This window comes from Pyrus communis, chromosome 4 (genome assembly GCF_041283825.1).
Source record: "Pyrus communis isolate YQ-2024b chromosome 4, ASM4128382v1, whole genome shotgun sequence".
In the NCBI taxonomy this organism is placed as follows: domain Eukaryota; kingdom Viridiplantae; phylum Streptophyta; class Magnoliopsida; order Rosales; family Rosaceae; genus Pyrus; species Pyrus communis.
The window spans coordinates 4,932,054-4,951,028 of NC_142568.1; the positions used below are offsets into that span (position 1 = coordinate 4,932,054).

General features: G+C 37.0%; 1 pseudogene; it reads right to left on the bottom strand.

Moving 5' to 3' along the window:
• Window positions 1-15,145: 15,145 nt before the first annotated feature.
• Window positions 15,146-16,181, bottom strand: LOC148697337 (uncharacterized; annotated as a pseudogene).
• Window positions 16,182-18,975: the final 2,794 nt, after the last annotated feature.

Consider the following 18,975-nt stretch of genomic DNA (forward strand, 5'->3'; position numbering starts at 1 on the left):
ACAGTATAAGAGCAGGTATCTCATGTATAAAGTCTCACTGCTACACGTGCTTCACATCACTTCGTTTGTGTTGTTCACGCATTAGGCTTGAAAATTCATCACACATGAGATGGTGTGTTGAGGATGAGTTACATTTATGGCACAATGAACCTTGCAAGTTTTTATAAGTAAGTTGAGTTACTCCTCATATTCTTTTAGATAGTATCTTTTAAAAGAAATCGTCAAACCAGTCTCTTGATCCAAATTAGAAGATTCTTTAAAGCATACCACTCTCGATCCAACGAGAAGCCACTCTCTCTAATCATGACTTGTAAAATTCTTGATGTTTTAAGTCCTTCCACTGTAATTGTTGGTCATTATGCAGATTCTCCAAAATTTATCCCAATAATTGTCTTCATAATGTAATGTAACTCACATCCTAATGAGAAGAAGGTGCGTTTAGCCGTCAGTTTACTATATACTAACGATTTCGATGTGATGCTTCAACGATAAAAATTAAGAGCTCATGTGGCATGTCAATACAAGTCAATAAATCTCATCATATATCATCATATTGCACTCCCAATTCAATGTATTGACCAAGCCTATAATTAGAGTGCTAAACACATCAATCTATACAGACCGCTACTCAATTGACTTAGAAATTGTCTCTCTGTTTTTTGTTTTGGAATTAATGTTGACTAAATGAATTAGTTTGAATAACTAATGGCGCAAAATAACATTAGGCTAATAGCTAGTTACAATTCAAACTATTCATAATTATCTTGGTGTGCGAGACCTTAATTGACTAGCATTTCTCAACGAATGACCTAAATAAATACATCATTACAGCAACCATATATACAATACTCGATAATCTCAATCAATAGCTGATAATTACTTTTTTTTGTGACCGGCTATAGGTATATTATAAAACGTTTTGCCGATTATGTTGCCAAGACTGTAGTCAGTAGTATATGTTGTACACTAAAACCCCTATACAGTGAAGCTTTAAAAAAACTCCACATAGTAATAATTTTCAATAAGTCCAAAAATATATGCAATGTGACTGTAAAATTTAAGATTAATAAAACAATTCTCTAAAGTTGTTTGGGATAATGATTCATTCTTGAGAGTTGATGCCACATTTTTGAGTTTACTCAACATAGAGATCTTATCATCTACACTAAAGGCGAGGGCTAGGCTTAGCCTCACACTAGGCTAATAATGATGTTATTCAAATTCTCATTTGACGGATATTGAACGTAAGATCTCTCACTTACAATCAAACCTAGAGACCTTATTGTTGAAGTCAATATTTCTAGCTTAAAGGACTTACAATCAAACCTAGGGACCTTCTTGTTGAAGTCAATATTTCTAGCTTAAAGGATGTATGGTTGCAGCTTCTTAGCATAAATTTTTTAACATTAAAGAGGGTACTACATACATACATGCATTAGCTATTTTTTTTCAATATCCACGTCTTAAAATGCTCCAATACTAATCTAGTTTGTTGAAAAAAAAAAAATTTTATAGTTATATGACTACAATTAATTTTCGCTTGACGTTTGACCTAGTAGGGCGAGTTGTACGCCTACAATTAATGCATGTTCTTGGTCTACTATCTTTGTCACGATGTCGTGCAAACCATCCAACAACTGGGACGTTTACTTTTATTTAAGATAATATTCTGACCATTCAAAACTTCAAACAATTAAGCTCGTGGGTATTAAGATAGACTTCAAACAAACAGGGTTGAATGTTGGCGGTGTCACGCTGACACTACTATTCGCCGTATGCTGGACTTTGACTGCAGAACAGAAGCTCAAAGCTTATGATATCGAATTATACAGAGCCGCATACGGTAACAAGACAGCGATGGTGATCACGTAGCATTTTTATTTGCTAACTCCAATCTTACTATATTTGGACTGCAACTTTTCAACCAGAGCAGGAGGGCGTGGAGATGAAGATGGACTGGTCGTGTTGAATAATAAGCGGTAGTAAGTACTCTTATTGGCAGCACCACTTGCACCAATTCAAACTTGCTGACCCCGTTTCATTTACAAATTATGTATATCGATGTCATTATCAGATATTCGTTGATATTTTTGTTGAGAGTGCAAATTACACGCTAGAAAATGAACAAAGATTGCAAGAGCTTATAAGAAGGAAAAATTAGTATACGGTCCCTAGTTACTAAAGTTCATTGACTGAAATATTAGTTTTCAGATTTTGATCCAAATCCCGAGCATTAATGTAATAATGAATTTAGTTACATAATTTTTAAAAATAAAAATTAATAATTGATTTAGGATTTTAATCCAAAACATTTCCAAAATAAATAAAAATTTAGAATAAGTTTGTACCCATTAGCTTTTTAAAAAATGTTTTCAAATTTTTAATCTTATATTTACCCATTTCATGTAATTTTTTCAAACTTTTAATCTTAAAATGTATCCATTCTTAAATATACCAAATTGTTATATGTAAAATGTACCCTTTTATATATATATATATATATATATATATATATATATAAAATCTATTCAATTTTTTTTTCTAATTCATTTTTAAACTTATATGGGTACATTCTTTTTCTTTGATTTGAGAATGTATTCATATCAAGTTTTATCGAAGAAATTTAGTAATGTTATTAAACATAATATCTATTATTATTTTTGTGTGGTTTTGAAGAATGTACCCATGTTTTGGTACAATAATTTTTTTGTTAATTTTGATGAATATACCCATGTTTACACACACACACACAATAAGTATAATTTATATTTTAATATTTTTACAAATTATGGATTTAAAATCTCATTAACATAAACAACTATAAATTTTAATTTTTAATTTAAAAAATATAGTAACATAAATAGAAATAAATTATCACATTAATTTTAGCGACTTAGATCAAAAATTGAAAACCAAAAAGATTTCAGTCAAAGAATATTGATAGATATGAACAGCATCTAAAGTCTCCCTTATAAGAATTTAGTTAACATTATAACAAGTTTACTTCCGAAAATTTTCTTTTTAACTGCCAAAGAAACAGTTATTTTTCTCATAACAAATCCCCTTTAATTAGTTTTCAATAGTGCTTAAAACCCTAACTTGCTGTCCCAACTTTTTTTTGTGGGTACAAACTTAACCCTCTACCACAGCCAACCCCAAGATCAAAATAAAAAGCCGAAAATAACATCCAGGGTAAATCGAGAAGTAAATCTTAGCCCCCGAGTATTGACCAAATTGTACAAGTGCATAGCTGTTAGAATATGGTAATCCTCTACCTCTAAACCCTAAACTGGAAAAAAGAAAAAGAAAAAGTAAAAACATCCAAATGGTAGAGGCGTTGAGTTCATGTGAATTATCCAGGAATAAATTACATTTTACTCTTTTAGATTTGAATTGATTTCAATTATTTATAACATCTTTAAAACATTTCAATTTCATACATTTACTTTCATTTTATTTCAATTTCATACATCCGTTATAAAATCAAATAAGTAAACCGTTAAGTGATGATGACGTGGTAAATATGGGATCTACATTTGTGCTGATGTGGCTGCCAAATTTGTGCCACGTAGCAAATTATTATTTTTTTTTTTCATTTCAAATATAATAATATTTATCTAAATAAAAAAAAAAAAAAAAAAAACATCAAGCCCAGAAGCCCATTCCCCCAGCGACCCACACCCTCTCCTCCACGCACGATAAGAAAAACCACCACCACCATCATGAGATTAATCATCATAACAAGTCTGCAGCTTCTTCGGACACGGCGCACGATAGCAAGAAGGGCGGGTCTTCGTCGGGGAGCGGAGGGGCGGCGGGGTCACCGATGGTGTGGCCGCCGAAGTTCGTGATTGCTATGACCAATAAGGAGAAAGGGGAGGACTTCATGGCGATTAAAGGGTCGAAATTGCCTCAAAAGCTACAGAAGCGTGCGAAGTTCATCCAACGCACCCTCAATGTAAGCTCTCTCTCTCACCCAGTTTTTAATTTAATCTCCACTTGTTAGACAAATAAGGAATATGGTTGGAGTCCTTGTGTAATTGTATATAATATTATTATTGGAAGAATAAGCCGTCCTACAGCCGTCAAGCCGTCCTACAGCCGTCCTACCTTGTCCTACCTACACACTAGCCGTCCTACAGCCGTCAAGCCGTCCTACAGCCGTCCTACCTTGTCCTACCTACACACTAGGACGGCTACCTTGTCCTACCTACACATTTGTATCATGTATATATATCCTTGTAATCTTGTAGAGAAACATAATGAAAAAATAAGCATTCTTTTCCATAAGCATTCTCTTCCATTTGCATTCTCTTCCATTTTTCCACATTCACGTATCAATAACAAATATATTTTTTAGCCTACATACCTTTTTCTACATGGTATACAGAGCAGGTTTATAACCCTAGCCCTAATTTTTTTTTCGGCAGCTTTCTCTGCCGTTCCCATGGCTGTTCGTGGCCCGTCCCGTCCCTCCTCTGCTCGTCCTCCCCTCCACTGCACCTACTGCAATTTTGATTATCATACCCAAGACACCTGCCATAAACTTCATGGCTATCCCGTTGGCCATCCCCTCCATGGCCAACCGTGGCGACCACCGCGCCGTGCCACTGCTTCCAGTTCTTCCCGCAGCCATGCACCTTCCAGTCCTCCCCGGCAGCCACGGTTTTCTGCTTCCCGGCCCCATAATTTCACCCAGGCCCATCATGTGCAAGGCACCCAGGCCCCCGCCTCCTCTTCTACTCCAGCGACCCACCAAGTGCACGGGGCCCAGCCCACTTTGCATGACTTGCAGCTTGCCATGCCTGACCTCTCTGCCGAGCAGCACTCCCGTGTTCTCGCTGCTCTACGTGACACCACCACCCCTCCTCAGGCCAATGCCGTGCTCACTACTGATTTTGCCCAAGGTTTGTTACCTGTCACCTCTCGTCATGGTCAATGGATTCTTGACAGTGGTGCTACGGATCATATTACTTCTTCCGCTTCATGTTTGGTTAATCGCTCTCCTTCACATTTGCCGCCTGTTTCTTTGCCTAGTGGTGCTTCCGCTCCCATTACTTTTACCGGCACTCTTCCTTTAAATTCATCAGTTACTTTGAAGGATGTTTTATGTGTCCCTAATTTCCGAGTGGACCTTTTATCGGTTGGTAAACTTACAGATGGATTATCGTGTTCCATAACCTTCTTTCCTTCTTGGTGTGTTTTGCAGGACTTGGTTTCGAAGGCGATGATTGGTGTGGGTAAGCGACGTGGCGATCTGTATTACCTTGTGGCCCTTACCTCTTCTCTCCCCACCCATCAACCTCTCTGCAACATCATTACCATCCCCTCCTCCCTCTGGCATAGGCGTCTTGGTCACCCCTCCTCCACTCGTTTGCAAGCTTTAGCATCTAGCTCTCTTAATTGCACTTTTGATTCTAGTCATATTTGTGATGTTTGTCTGTTGGCAAAACAAACTCGTCAACCTTTTCTTTTGAGTTCAATTTCATCCACTTTCCCTTTTGCTTTAATTCATTGTGATATTTGGGGACCGAATCGTCAATCTTCTTCTCTTTCTGGTGCTCATTATTTCTTAACCATTGTGGATGATTTTTCTCGCTTTACGTGGGTCTTCCTCATGAAACATAAATCCGACACTCAACAATTAATTAAGGATTTTTTTGCTTATGTCACTACCCAATTCCGCACTACCATCCAATGCATTCGTACTGACAATGGTGGTGAATTTTTATCTCTTCGTAGTTTTTTCTCTGATCATGGGGTGCTTTTACAAACTTCTTGTGTTTATACCCCCCAACAAAATGGCATTGTTGAAAGAAAACATCGTCATCTTCTTGAAACCGCTCGCGCCATTCGTTTTCAATCCCATCTTCCTATCAAGTTTTGGGGGGAATGTGTTCTTACCGCTACTTATCTCATCAATCGTCTCCCTACCCGTCTTCTCCATCATAAATCCCCATTTGAGGTTCTCTTTTCGAAAACCCCATCTTATGACCACTTCTGCGTCTTTGGTTGTCTGGCATATGCCACCTCTGTCACTCCCACCACCAAATTTTCCCCTCGGGCTCATCGTTGCATTTTTCTCGGTTATCCTCATGGACAAAAGGCCTATACCCTTTACGATCTCGACAATCACCGCATTTTCACTAGTCGAGACGTCATCTTTCACGAAACTACTTTCCCTTATGCCGTTTCTCACCCTCCTATCCCATCCTCTTCGCCTACCCTACCCATCCCACCCCCTCTGGACTTTACATATAACCCACCCCTTCCTGCCCCGACGCCTCACCCTCCTCCACCTTCCTCCCCTTCCACGCCTCCCACAGATTCCCTTGCTGCCCCATTACCCGTTCCTCCCCATGCCCCTGCCCTCTCGGCATCCCCTCCTTCCCCCCCCCCCCCCCCCCCCGCTACTTCCTTACCTTTCACCCTTTTACCCACGGACATCCCTACCCCCCCACTACCTACCAATCCTCCCCTTCCCCGCACCTCTTCCCGTGCCCATAAACCTCCATCCTATTTAAAAGACTACGTTTGCTCGCAGGTGATTCTGCCATCCCACCCATCTTCGACTTCGCAACCCGGTTCTACACAAGGTACGCGATATCCACTTTGTAATTTTCTCTCTTATCACCGTTACTCTCCCAGGCATTTTTCTTACATTAACTCTGTCAGTCGGACTGTGGAGCCTTCCTCCTTTGTCGAGGCTGCCACTGACCCCAATTGGCAACGTGCTATGACTGAGGAGCTTCAAGCTTTACATGCTAATGATACTTGGACTTTAACTTCCTTGCCCCCTGGCAAAATTCCCATTGGTTGTAAGTGGGTGTACAAACTCAAGCACAATTCCGATGGCTCTATTGACCGCTACAAAGCTCGTTTGGTTGCTAAAGGCTTCACTCAGGCTGAAGGTATTGATTATCATGACACTTTTTCTCCTACTGCTAAGATGATTACGGTGCGTTGTCTTCTTGCTCTTGCTGCTAGTCAGTCTTGGTCTCTTCATCAACTTGATGTTAATAATGCTTTCTTACATGGTGACTTACATGAAGAAATCTATATGTCTCCTCCTCCTGGTCTTCGGCGACAGGGGGAGAATCTTGTGTGTCGCCTTCACAAGTCACTTTATGGTCTTAAGCAGGCTTCTCGCCAATGGTTTGCCAAATTCACTAGTGCCATCATTTCTGCCGGTTTTCAACAATCCAAAGCTGACTATTCATTGTTCACTAAAAAGTCTGGTATTTCTTTCACAGCTTTGCTCATTTATGTGGATGATATTGTGATTACAGGCAATGATGCTAGTGCCATTAATTCTTTGAAGTCTTTTCTCCGTGATCATTTTCGGATAAAAGACCTTGGTGATTTAAAATATTTTTTGGGTATTGAGGTTTCTCGTTCCAAACAAGGGATTTATATTTCTCAACGCAAGTATGCATTAGAGATTCTCAAGGACTATGGTTTTTTGGGAGCACGACCCATTGCTTTTCCTATGGATGACACAAAATTATCTGATAAAGGAGAACTTCTCAAGGATCCTGAAAAGTATCGACGATTAGTAGGTCGGTTAATATATCTCACTATCACTCGGCCGGATATCACCTATTCTGTGCATGTTCTAAGCCGTTTTATGCACGAGCCAAGGATATCTCATATGGATGCTGCGCTTCGTATTGTTCGTTATTTGAAGGCTACTCCAGGTCGAGGTTTATTATTTCGTTCTGACAACCAGACCAAGTTAACTGCGTTTTGTGATTCTGATTGGGCAGGTTGCCCTATCACTCGCCGTTCGACTACTGGGTATTGTGTATTCTTGGACGGTTCTTTGATTTCTTGGCAGACAAAACGACAGAAAACCGTTTCGCTCTCTTCAGCAGAGGCGGAATATAGGGCCATGGCAGGTGCTTGTTGCGAGATAGTTTGGCTTCGTTTTTTGTTGAAGGATTTGAACATTCCTTTGGATGGTCCTTCCATTTTATTTTGTGATAATCAAGCAGCGTTACATATAGCTGCCAATCCTGTTTTTCATGAACGAACTCGTCACATTGAGATGGATTGTCACTTTATACGAGATAAGATTGTAGATGGCACAATAGAGACCAAGCATGTGGGTACGGCACAACAGTTGGCAGACTTGTTTACCAAACCTCTTGGGAAAGAAAAGTTTTCGGGTATGTTACGCAAGTTGGGAGTTCTTGACATCCACTCTCCAACTTGAGGGGGAGTGTTAGACAAATAAGGAATATGGTTGGAGTCCTTGTGTAATTGTATATAATATTATTATTGGAAGAATAAGCCGTCCTACAGCCGTCAAGCCGTCCTACAGCCGTCCTACCTTGTCCTACCTACACACTAGCCGTCCTACAGCCGTCAAGCCGTCCTACAGCCGTCCTACCTTGTCCTACCTACACACTAGGACGGCTACCTTGTCCTATCTACACATTTGTATCATGTATATATATCCTTGTAATCTTGTAGAGAAACATAATGAAAAAATAAGCATTCTCTTCCATTTGCATTCTCTTCCATTTTTCCACATTCACGTATCAATAACAAATATATTTTTTAGCCTACATACCTTTTTCTACACCACTTACCCCAGCCACCTATTTCCGGCGACCTCCTCCATCGGGGGATGGGTTTTCTGGGTTTGAATGTTTTTATTTTTTTTAGTTATTAAATATTATTATATTTGAAATGATAAAAAAAAAAAAAAACAATTGCCACATGGCACAAATTTAGCAGTCACATCAGTATAAATGTGGATCTCATATTTGTCATGTCATCACTTAACTATTTACTGAACAGATTTTCTAATGGATTTATGAAATTGAAATAAAATGAAAATAAATGTATAAAATTAAAATGTTTTAAAGATGTTGAAATCGACCACAAACATGAAGAGATAAAATGTAATTTATCTGATAATTAAATTCTTGTATAATGTAGTTTTTATATAATTAAAAGTAGGCAGATCGTGGTTTTTATATAATATAGTTTTGCTACACTAGCAATCAACAGAGAGATTTAATATAAATAAATTTGAATTTCCGATCCCAATCTTTCAGCAGCTGACTGGTAGATGAACCATCTTCTGCGGTAACTGATGATGTATATGAAGATATCGAGGCTTGATTTTTTGCGAATACTTTAAGTCCATTCGAGGTTTGTAGAGAAGATGAACATTGTCGTTCAAGTAAGTTAGAGACTCCGTAACCCAGACAAGTCAAATTCATTGCATTCCTTGCATCATATTGGTTTCTCGTCCTCAATGACATATATTGTTTGTTGCTTTGCACATGATTCAATAGAATTAATAATACAAGATTTAGAAAAACAATCTGTTCAACTGTATATTTAGTTAAATTTGTTGTGTGATTTCCGAATTTTAAGTATATTATATATGCTAATTTATACCGACTGATTAGGGTTAGAGCGACACAATACACATTCACATTCACATTCACAATCACATTCACATTCACATTAGCTAGAATGTGTGTGCATATAGATATAGGAGAGAATGATGAATCAACAATACGGAATATATATTATTATATATTTAGCTATTATGTTATGTAAGTTGACTAGGCCCGCCTCACAGGATAAGATTGCTTGTCAATTATTGAGAGTTCAATTTGTCAAAAGAACACGTGAAGTAAATAGACTCAATACAAAGAAGAAGAGTCTAGTAAGAAAATTCATAATAAAATACTGCTTTTCAGGGAGAACGACTACCTATTATTCATGTATTAATTATAAGTTCACATAATCAATATCTATTTGAATAGGAAAAATTATACATACAGTACACTTTTTGTCACATCCCAGACTCCAACCTCTCGGATATTGTCCGCTTTGGCATTCTGGGCCTGGACTATGTCGCAGCCACCCAGCTACCGCACGGTTTTGTTCTTGTGGACCGTAGTCCACAAAATGCCTCTCTGAAGTTAAAGCTCTGGGCATGGATATATAAGGCCCAAAGACCACGCCCTCACGGGCGATGTGGGATACTACACTTTTAATACTTAATTGTATATTGAGACAATATTTTTTAAATATTTTATGGAGAGATAAAAATCAATACATGTGAAATATGACATCATTGTCTATTTTTTAAGTTACAAAAATACCCTTTATTAAGATAGATGTTAATATTACAATCATTCAGATTCTAACCTACATTTTCTACCTAAACCCAAAAGCCAACATCCCACAAAATAATATAAACATTCATCAAACACCATGCCCACACATCCATACTCCTTTCCATCTGTACATAAACATTCATCATAGGCGATTGGGGTCAATGAGATTTGGGGATTTTTTTTTTTTTTTAATATTAATAATGGATATATGAAAAGGAAGGGTCGTTTTGATTATTTTTTTTTATATTTTTTTATATGAACAATGTTCAGATAATGCATTCCTGACTGTGCCTCAACATATAGTAATCAACATTTCAAAGTGTTGCTTTTTCTTTTCTTTTTTTCTTTGAAAAACACGACATATGATTTTCAAAAGCTTATATAAAGTCATCAATAAGACAGAACTTAGTTATTATGTGAATGCCAAGTTAAATTATTCCAAGATTGTGATTGCATTCAAGAGAGCAATGCTCAGACAAAATCAGAAGTAGATGAAATAACGGAATACAAAGGTACAAGAAGATAAATATGAGTCTATCATGCTTGAGCCTTCCTTTGTTTGGCTTGCTGCTGCAGCAGCTCCTCTGTAACCCTCTTCATCCCCAGTTTCCTTATGGGTCTTTCTTGCTTTTCGTCTTGATATAACATTAATCATTTGTGCCTTAATGAGCCAATCTGGACAATTCTTGGTATGATAATATGAATAATTTTGTTTAATCATTAATTTGTGAAATAGCTTAATGAGCCAATCTGGGCAATTCTTGGTGGCTACCTCTACTCACTTGTTTCTCTTTTCTTGGCCCATGTAGCTGATTGACATGTCGCAATTATGAAAGTTGTTAGTTGTTGGTTGTTAATTGTGATTTTTTTTTAATAAAATAATTTTACTATTGAAATTTGGCTTCAAAGTTCAGCCACCCTAGTTTTGAATCGTGGGTTCATGCTTGGGGCATAGTAGACTTGTAGTTACTTAGAATGATCATGCAATCTTTGATCATCCGGCCTATGACTGCACACTTAGTTTGTGAGGATAGTTGAAGTGGCAAAATTGGTCGATGACGGGTTGAACTGATTCTGCAAAAATGGTCGAGGACGGATTGAATTGATTTTGTAAAAACGGTCAAGGACGGGTTGAATTGATTTTGCAAAAACGATCGAGGACGGGTTGAATTGATTTTGCAAAAATGGTTGAGGATGGGTTGAACTGATTCTGCAAAAATGGTTGAGGACTGATTGAACTGATTCTGCAAAAATAGTCGAAGACAGGTTGAACTGATTCTGCAAAAATAGTTGAAGACGGGTTGAACTGATTTTGCAAAAATGGTTGAAGACGGGTTGAATTGATTCTGGAAAAATGGTCAAGGAATGATTAAACTGATTCTGCAAAAATGGTCGAAAACGGGTTGAACTGATTATGCAAAAATGATTGATGACTAGTTGAAATGATTCTGCAAAAGCGGTGGAAGAAGGGTTGAAGTGATTCTACAAAAATAGTCGATGATGAGTTGAGCTTATGACACGTATTAATTTTGTTAGAGTTGTGAGGGACAACCCTAAAGCCTTAGAGGTATAGCTGGTATTTTAAACATTGTTTCCATGTTTTTGGGTTGGGCTTTAGTTGCTTTTATGTTTTTATCTCTCATTGACATGTTTTAAAACTAGGGGAGTTTTTTGAAATATAGTGAAAGTTTTTGTCTCTATATATAAAGCTCCCATTTGAATAACACTTATTTTATAAAATAAAATAAAAAAATCTTTCGAATTAGAGATTGTTTAGTCATTTTAATATATAGAATAAATCAGCTATGTGGGCACCAAATAACATATTCATGATAAATAAATAACTTATTTATTTATACATTTAGATGTCTAAATAGTATCTCATTTAAATGATTTTTATAAGAATGATCGTCCATACTTATAAGCGGAGAAAATAATTTTATTAAAAAGGGGCAATATGGTAAAATACTAATTTTGAATTAAAAACATTTAAAATAAAACAATTCCTACATGGGGTAGTTACCCGTGTGGCAAGATGCTAGTTGTATTAAAACAAAAGTTACCTTAAAGATGAAAAAATTTAAGGTTCAATTATAAAACCAATTGGTAATGCGAAGAGTAACTCAACTACTTATAACAACATGCAATGTTCCTTATTTTCCCCAATGTCAAATTCATACTCCCAACACTTTTCTTTATCTATAGCAAATTTTCAAATCGAACACGTGAACGACACAAATTGGGTGATAGAGCTCGTGTGGCCATTGCGCTTCACACATCATACAGCCTGCTCTGACACCACGTTGAAAGTTGAGTTTCCTTTTGGGTTTCCGGGCATATTAGTGTGAAAAATTTACATCGGAAAATTAATAAATAACATACAATATGTTATCCCAATTAGTTGGTTGTTTGATAAAACAACAAATAAAGAAGTAGAAGAGATTAACTTACTTGAATCTCTAGCCACATGCATGCCGCATGATTGGATCATCCCTATGCTTTCAAACTTTCTCTTCATGATTGATCACATAAAGCTCCCCAAGTATTGAGCATCTAAGAGTATCCACACTTATAAATATCAATGGGTGATGGAGTGATTGGTTTAATGTGCTAGCAATATTTCTCATTTTGATCAATATAAATGGGCAGAACTAAGGCGTTTTTTGCTTAGGCTTTTTTTTTCCTCTCTTCTCTGAAGAACAAAACTGAATGATATTTGCATTAGGGGTATGAGAGAAACACTAGGGGTACATATAGAATCCTTGCCGCATCCCTTAGCTGCACCTCTTTAGAGCAACTCCAGCATGACAAAGGCCCCCTAGGGCAACTTCCTATTCAATCCCTTCCAATGAACAGTAACCGCCTTTTGCATCTCCATTCCTAAAAACTGAATAGCCATGGCAATAGGCAATAAAATATTAGTATTTTTTTATTTTATAAAATAATACAAAATAGTTTTATTTGTAATTTCGGATAAGACTTTTAATTGTTCTCGCGTGTCATTATCTGAAAAGAATTTTTATCCAATGCCGTCGTGCCACGTGTTGTTACTTTTCAGAATCGTTGAGGATATATTTCTGATAAGATTTTTAACCAATCTTATCACGCCACATGTCACAATCTGTTTACAATCTTTGAGGATAGATTTCGATCAGATTTTTAACGAATGATGGCATGCCACGTGGCATTAACTACAACCTAATCCTTTCTTTTTCCTCCTTCTAACCCACCATCCATCCTAAGAAATCACACACCAAACTCAAAATCTCTATCATTATTCATAGTTTTTGCTTCCTTCTTACAATGTTGTCTTTAAGGATATTGTGGGAAATCGATGAGCAGGAGAAATAATTCTTTAAGCAAAGGGAAGAAATGTTCAATCTCCAGGTGGGCGAAAATGAGATGGAAGAGGATGAGGATGAGGAACGTAGAAGGAGAGATGAAGAAGCAAGAAGCCAAAGAGCCTCACCTTCCCGTCGAATCATCTAAGCTGTGGCTCAGATCTCCAGGCCCAGTCATTTCGCAAACATTGATAGAAGCATGCAACGACGAGGTACAGATTTGTTGGATGATTATTTTGTCCATAACAGTGCATTCCCTGATACGTACTTTAGATGTCATTTTAGAATGGAACGACATTTGTTCAACAAAATCATGATTACTGTTTGAAACCATGATTCTTACTTTGTGCAAAAGAAGGATGTTTTTGGTGTTATGGGTCTCATTCTTGAGCAAAAAATTATTACTGCCTTGCGGATGCTTGGTTATGGAGCATCTGCAGACCAAGTGGATAAGATAGCGAGGATGGGGAAATCAACCATTTTTGAGTCCCTGCTGAGGTTTTGCTCTGCAATCGAATCTATCTACACCACATAGTACCTCCGGAGACCTATTGAGATGGACTTGTAAAGGCTTTTGAAGAAGGGCGAGATGCGAGGTTTTCATGGGATGATTGGAAGCATCGACTGTATGCATCGGACCTAGAAAAACTGTCCAAGTATCATTTTGGAAGTGGTGGCATCATTTGATACATGGATTTGACACACTTTTTTCAGTGTTTTGGGAGCTCAAAATGACCTCAATGTCCTTGCCCAATCCCCAGTGTTCATCGATGTCTTGCAAGGAAAAGCACCAAGAGTTACATATTAGGTCAACAGACATAAGTACCAAAGGCCATACTACCTAGCAGACGACATTTACTTAAGGTGGTCATTTTTTGTCAAAACAGTGCCACGTCCGTGAAGTGCAAAGGAAAAACACTTTGCAAGCTGTCAAGAGGGGTGTAGGAAAGATGTGGAGCGTTGTTTTAGTATTATCCAAGCTCGTTAGGCGATTGTCAGGCGTGCTGCCAAAACGTTTGATTCAGAGTTGCTTCGATCCATCATGATGACGTGCATCATTCTTCACAACATGATTGTGGAAGATGAGTACGATTATGATGCCGTTGATGAATATGAGCCATACATGATGAACAATTCCAGAACATAAATATATTGTACTCATGACGCCACCGAAGAACCCGTTCAACACGAGCCATTACGAAGGGATGGATGTTACAATGAAAGGCTCATTCAACGATATACTTCACTTCAAGACCCATATATGCACAATGCCCGACAAATTGACTTGATAGGGCACCAGTGGGAATTGAAACAAGCTCAAGAAACTTAAGTTCATTTAGAGTGTTTGTTTTTATTTGGTATGTTTATTTAATTTTATTTGGTGTATTTTTTAAGTTCATTTAGTGAGGGTTTTTTTTTTTGTGTTTGTTTGTAATTTTATTTGGTATGTTTATGTAATTTTATTTGGTGTGTTTATGTCCTTTGAATAAAGATTCTCTTAGTTTAAATAAATTACCAAATTAAATAAATATACTCTTAGTTTAAATAAAGTACTAAATTCAATAAATTGGAAACAACATAAAGTACTCTATTCAATAAATAAGAAATTACAACCCAAAGTGATTGGAAAATTATGGGCTCCGATTAAAAACAAATTCCCTAGTCCCTCGTGAATGGACAATCATCACCTAACCAAGTTGTGGTGCTAGGATCATCTCCTCTAGTGGTGCTAGGACCATCTCCTCTTGCTCTCGCTTCACTTGCATGCCTCATTCACACCACTTCCACTTTCTCCGAATTCCAAAAATATTTAGAATTCGGAGACATCGCCTCTACAGGCTTCTTCATAATGTCACGATCTTGTTGAGCCCTTCTTTCTTCTTTAAGCTCTTCCTTTTCTTGCCTAAGTAGCTCTCTTTCACTCTCATTAGCTTGAAATAATTTCTCAACAACTGCAGCTTTTGCCTTATCTCTAGCCTTATTAGCCTCAAATTTAGCCATTTCCCGCGCCAAAGTCAATTCACTTTGGCGAGCAAGTTCTTCCATATATTTTGCATAATCATTCTTGGAAGCACTCCATTTTCTCTTTGAAGCCTTCTTACCTTGAGGCCTAATTGGATAACGGGTCGACCCCAACCTTTGTTCAAGGGGCATTTCCGGCACTTCTTATGCGTCAGTTTCATGAACATGTGAGGCATGATCGGATGTAGATTGTAAATGGGTGCTGTTCATGACAACTTATGGACCGATAGGCACAACTCTAAATTTAGAACAATCTTTGACAATATTCCAACATTCCCACAAGGTGAATAATTTGTTTTTGTTTTTGGTTTTGGCATTATACCAAGATAGTGCTTGAAGTGTCTACACAATGCGGGAGAAGAAATAATTATAATCATAGTAGCTAATGTAAATTTGGGTATAGTACAAACAAATAAATAATATATTGTTACCTGATCCACTAAATTTTCCCCACTTTGAAGATTACTACTAGCTTGTGCCAAGGCATCTCTCCAAAGACTAAACGATTGGCTGAGTATTCTCCAACGACTGGACATCGATTCTTTTGTTCTTTTCCCACCAATTTTCTCAAGAAAAAGGATATGAATAAGACTCCACATTTCTCGCAACTGCATCTCATTACCCCTAATCGGATCATGATTAACTTCAACCCAGCAAGAACACAACGTAACATCTTCAATAAGCGTCCAATTCGTACCTGCATCATTAGTCATTTTGTTGGAAACCAATTGGATTGAAATTTTGGGAGAAAGATTGGAATGTGGTAGAAAGTATTTAAGAAAATATGAAATTGTGGTGTAAGGTAGCAGATAATGAGAAGGTATTTATAGAAAAGTAAAATCATTTTTCTTTTTAATTTTTTAAACTTTTTTTCGGATTTTTTAATTAATTTTTCATTAACTTAATTAATTTATGCCGTTGGATTAAAAAAAAATTAAAATCCAACCCGCCAGATTGTGCCACATGGCACAACGGTAACATATCTAAAATTTTTAATGTGAATTCTTTTTTTTTTTTTTAATTTTTAAAGGCAAATAACGTGGATCGTTGATCTCAAATCCAACGGTTGATATTGCGGAAGGTTTGAAATTTTTTTTATCGTTGGAAATCTAATGGTCTAGAAAAAGTAACCGTTGAAATCCAACGAATGAGAACGTGCCACGTGGCCCACCAACGGTAACATTTCAACCGTCTGCACCACGGGCCCTACAGACTAAAAAGTTGTCGGTGACGCGCCCTCACCCGCACGTGTGCGAAATGTGCCTGACGTAAATTTTTTTTATAACGCCATTTAGCCTCAGGCTGTCAGGCCATCGATTCGAGCAGGGCCTCTCACTCAGGCCCCCCCTCAGCCTACACTCCTGCATGGGCTGGTGCATCGAGCTATTGGTCTCGGTGGAGTTGCTCTTAGGGTTTGGCGGTTTGAGTTTTATCCCACATGCCAAGCCCACTCCCTTACTTCGGATATGTGACTTGGACCTCTTTTAATTAAATAAAGATTAATGACTATTTAATTAAAACCATGTCCAATAGGCCCAAATAATTAATCCAATATAGTTAATATTTAATTATATCTTATCTAATCCATATAAAGTTTACTAGAACTTATCATATTCATATGTGTGTGACATTTTAGGTTCTAACTAAGCCAGCAATGAAATTAAATTAATGAATTAATTTAATTCTACAAATCATGAGTAACACCTACAACATGTCATGACTAACCGGATTAGTAGAATATACGTGAACTAATCATGATACCATTTAGAACCTTGATTGTAGTTACAATGCAATTCGGTCCTTCTATCATTCATATCCAATCAAGATTTATGTGATATGAATTTATGTCAAATCACATGCTGCAATCTATGATTGCTAAGATGTATCTCATGTTGAAGCAGTTCTTACAAACATAGCTTGATCAATGGTTACTCTGCCCAGAGATTTCCGAGATGGATCTTATTGCACACTTATGCATCTTCATACTCATACATATGAACCCGAATATCAATTAACCGACCCTGCTATCGCATTGAGGGCTTTAAGGTGAAATCAAAAGTTCACATCTACAGATACAAGATATCTACGATGGGTGAAGTCTAAGAAGTATTTGCATACTACAACCAGAAACTTAGTAACGTTTGACATGTGGTAAGCATGCATATGTTTAATCTTCTCTTGGACAGTCAACATTCAATGAACTTGTTCAACATATACAAGCACATGTATATCAACCGCATGTCCAACATGCGAACAACAATACCTTGCTAACCTTAATGAATATACACTGGTCTTTCTGGATAGTCAACGCCAGTTGACTTTCTAAAAGACTAGGAACTTAGTTTAAAGAATAAGTGACTATGAAAACTCATTTAAGACATTGCTTCCATACCTTAAGTCATATGAGCTCAGTCATAATACATTATCTCCATAACATAAAGCCAAAGTAATGGATGAATAATATTTGCCTTTTATTAATGAATTAATATGAAGTTATTACATACTATCCAATATTACATAAATTGGCTTTTAGATCATAACTCCAACATTTTCACCATAAAACCAATTATTAAGAGGGAGAATAAGCTAGTTATAAAAACATACAAGGTCCCTTCATCCCCATATGATATTTATACTTTTAACAAATGTACCGTTGAATTTCTAAATAACACGAGCTTCAATTTTGTTGTGTTGGACCAGGTTTTAATTGTTTGACTTTTAAGAACCTGTCTATGATCAAATAACCAGTTCATTTTAATATTATATATTTGGCTATTATGTTGTATAATTTGACTAGGCCAGCCTCAGAATGATTGCCTGTCAACTATTGAGAGTTCAATTTGTCTAAAGACCACGTGAAGTACATAGACTCAATACAAGATGAAGACTCTAATAGACTCAATACAAGATGAAGACTTTAATAAGAAGATACATAAAAGAAAATATTGCTTTTCACGGAGAGAGACAACAAAGAAAGAAAGGAAGAAACAACTATTATTCATGTATTAATTAGGAATACACGTAACTAATATCCACTTCAATAATATTTTCAACTCCGTCCGTGTAAATTTATTTTACGCTATATGTGGATGCAAATTTTCGCCTTCTTCTTTTTGGACTAAAATGCACATGCAAAACAATTAACTCCTAAGTCAAGGCCAAGAACCTCACGCGCCCACGATGAATAGGGGGCTTTGGCCGAAGAACCTCTGATGCCAAAGTTAGAATTTAAGGGAAAAGTGTTTAGAGAAATTTGAAGAATTTTAGAAGAGAATTGGACTTAGGTTTTTGGGGAAAATGAGGGCTATTTATAGGGGTGTGGCCAGCCTCTATTTGGAGAAAAGGGGTCCGGCCACTTATGGTGGTTTTTGGCTCTAATTGCAAGATATTATGTCAAAATAATATATTGCAACCAATTAGGAAATTAATTAGAAAATTAATCAATTAATTTTGGTAATTAATCCTAA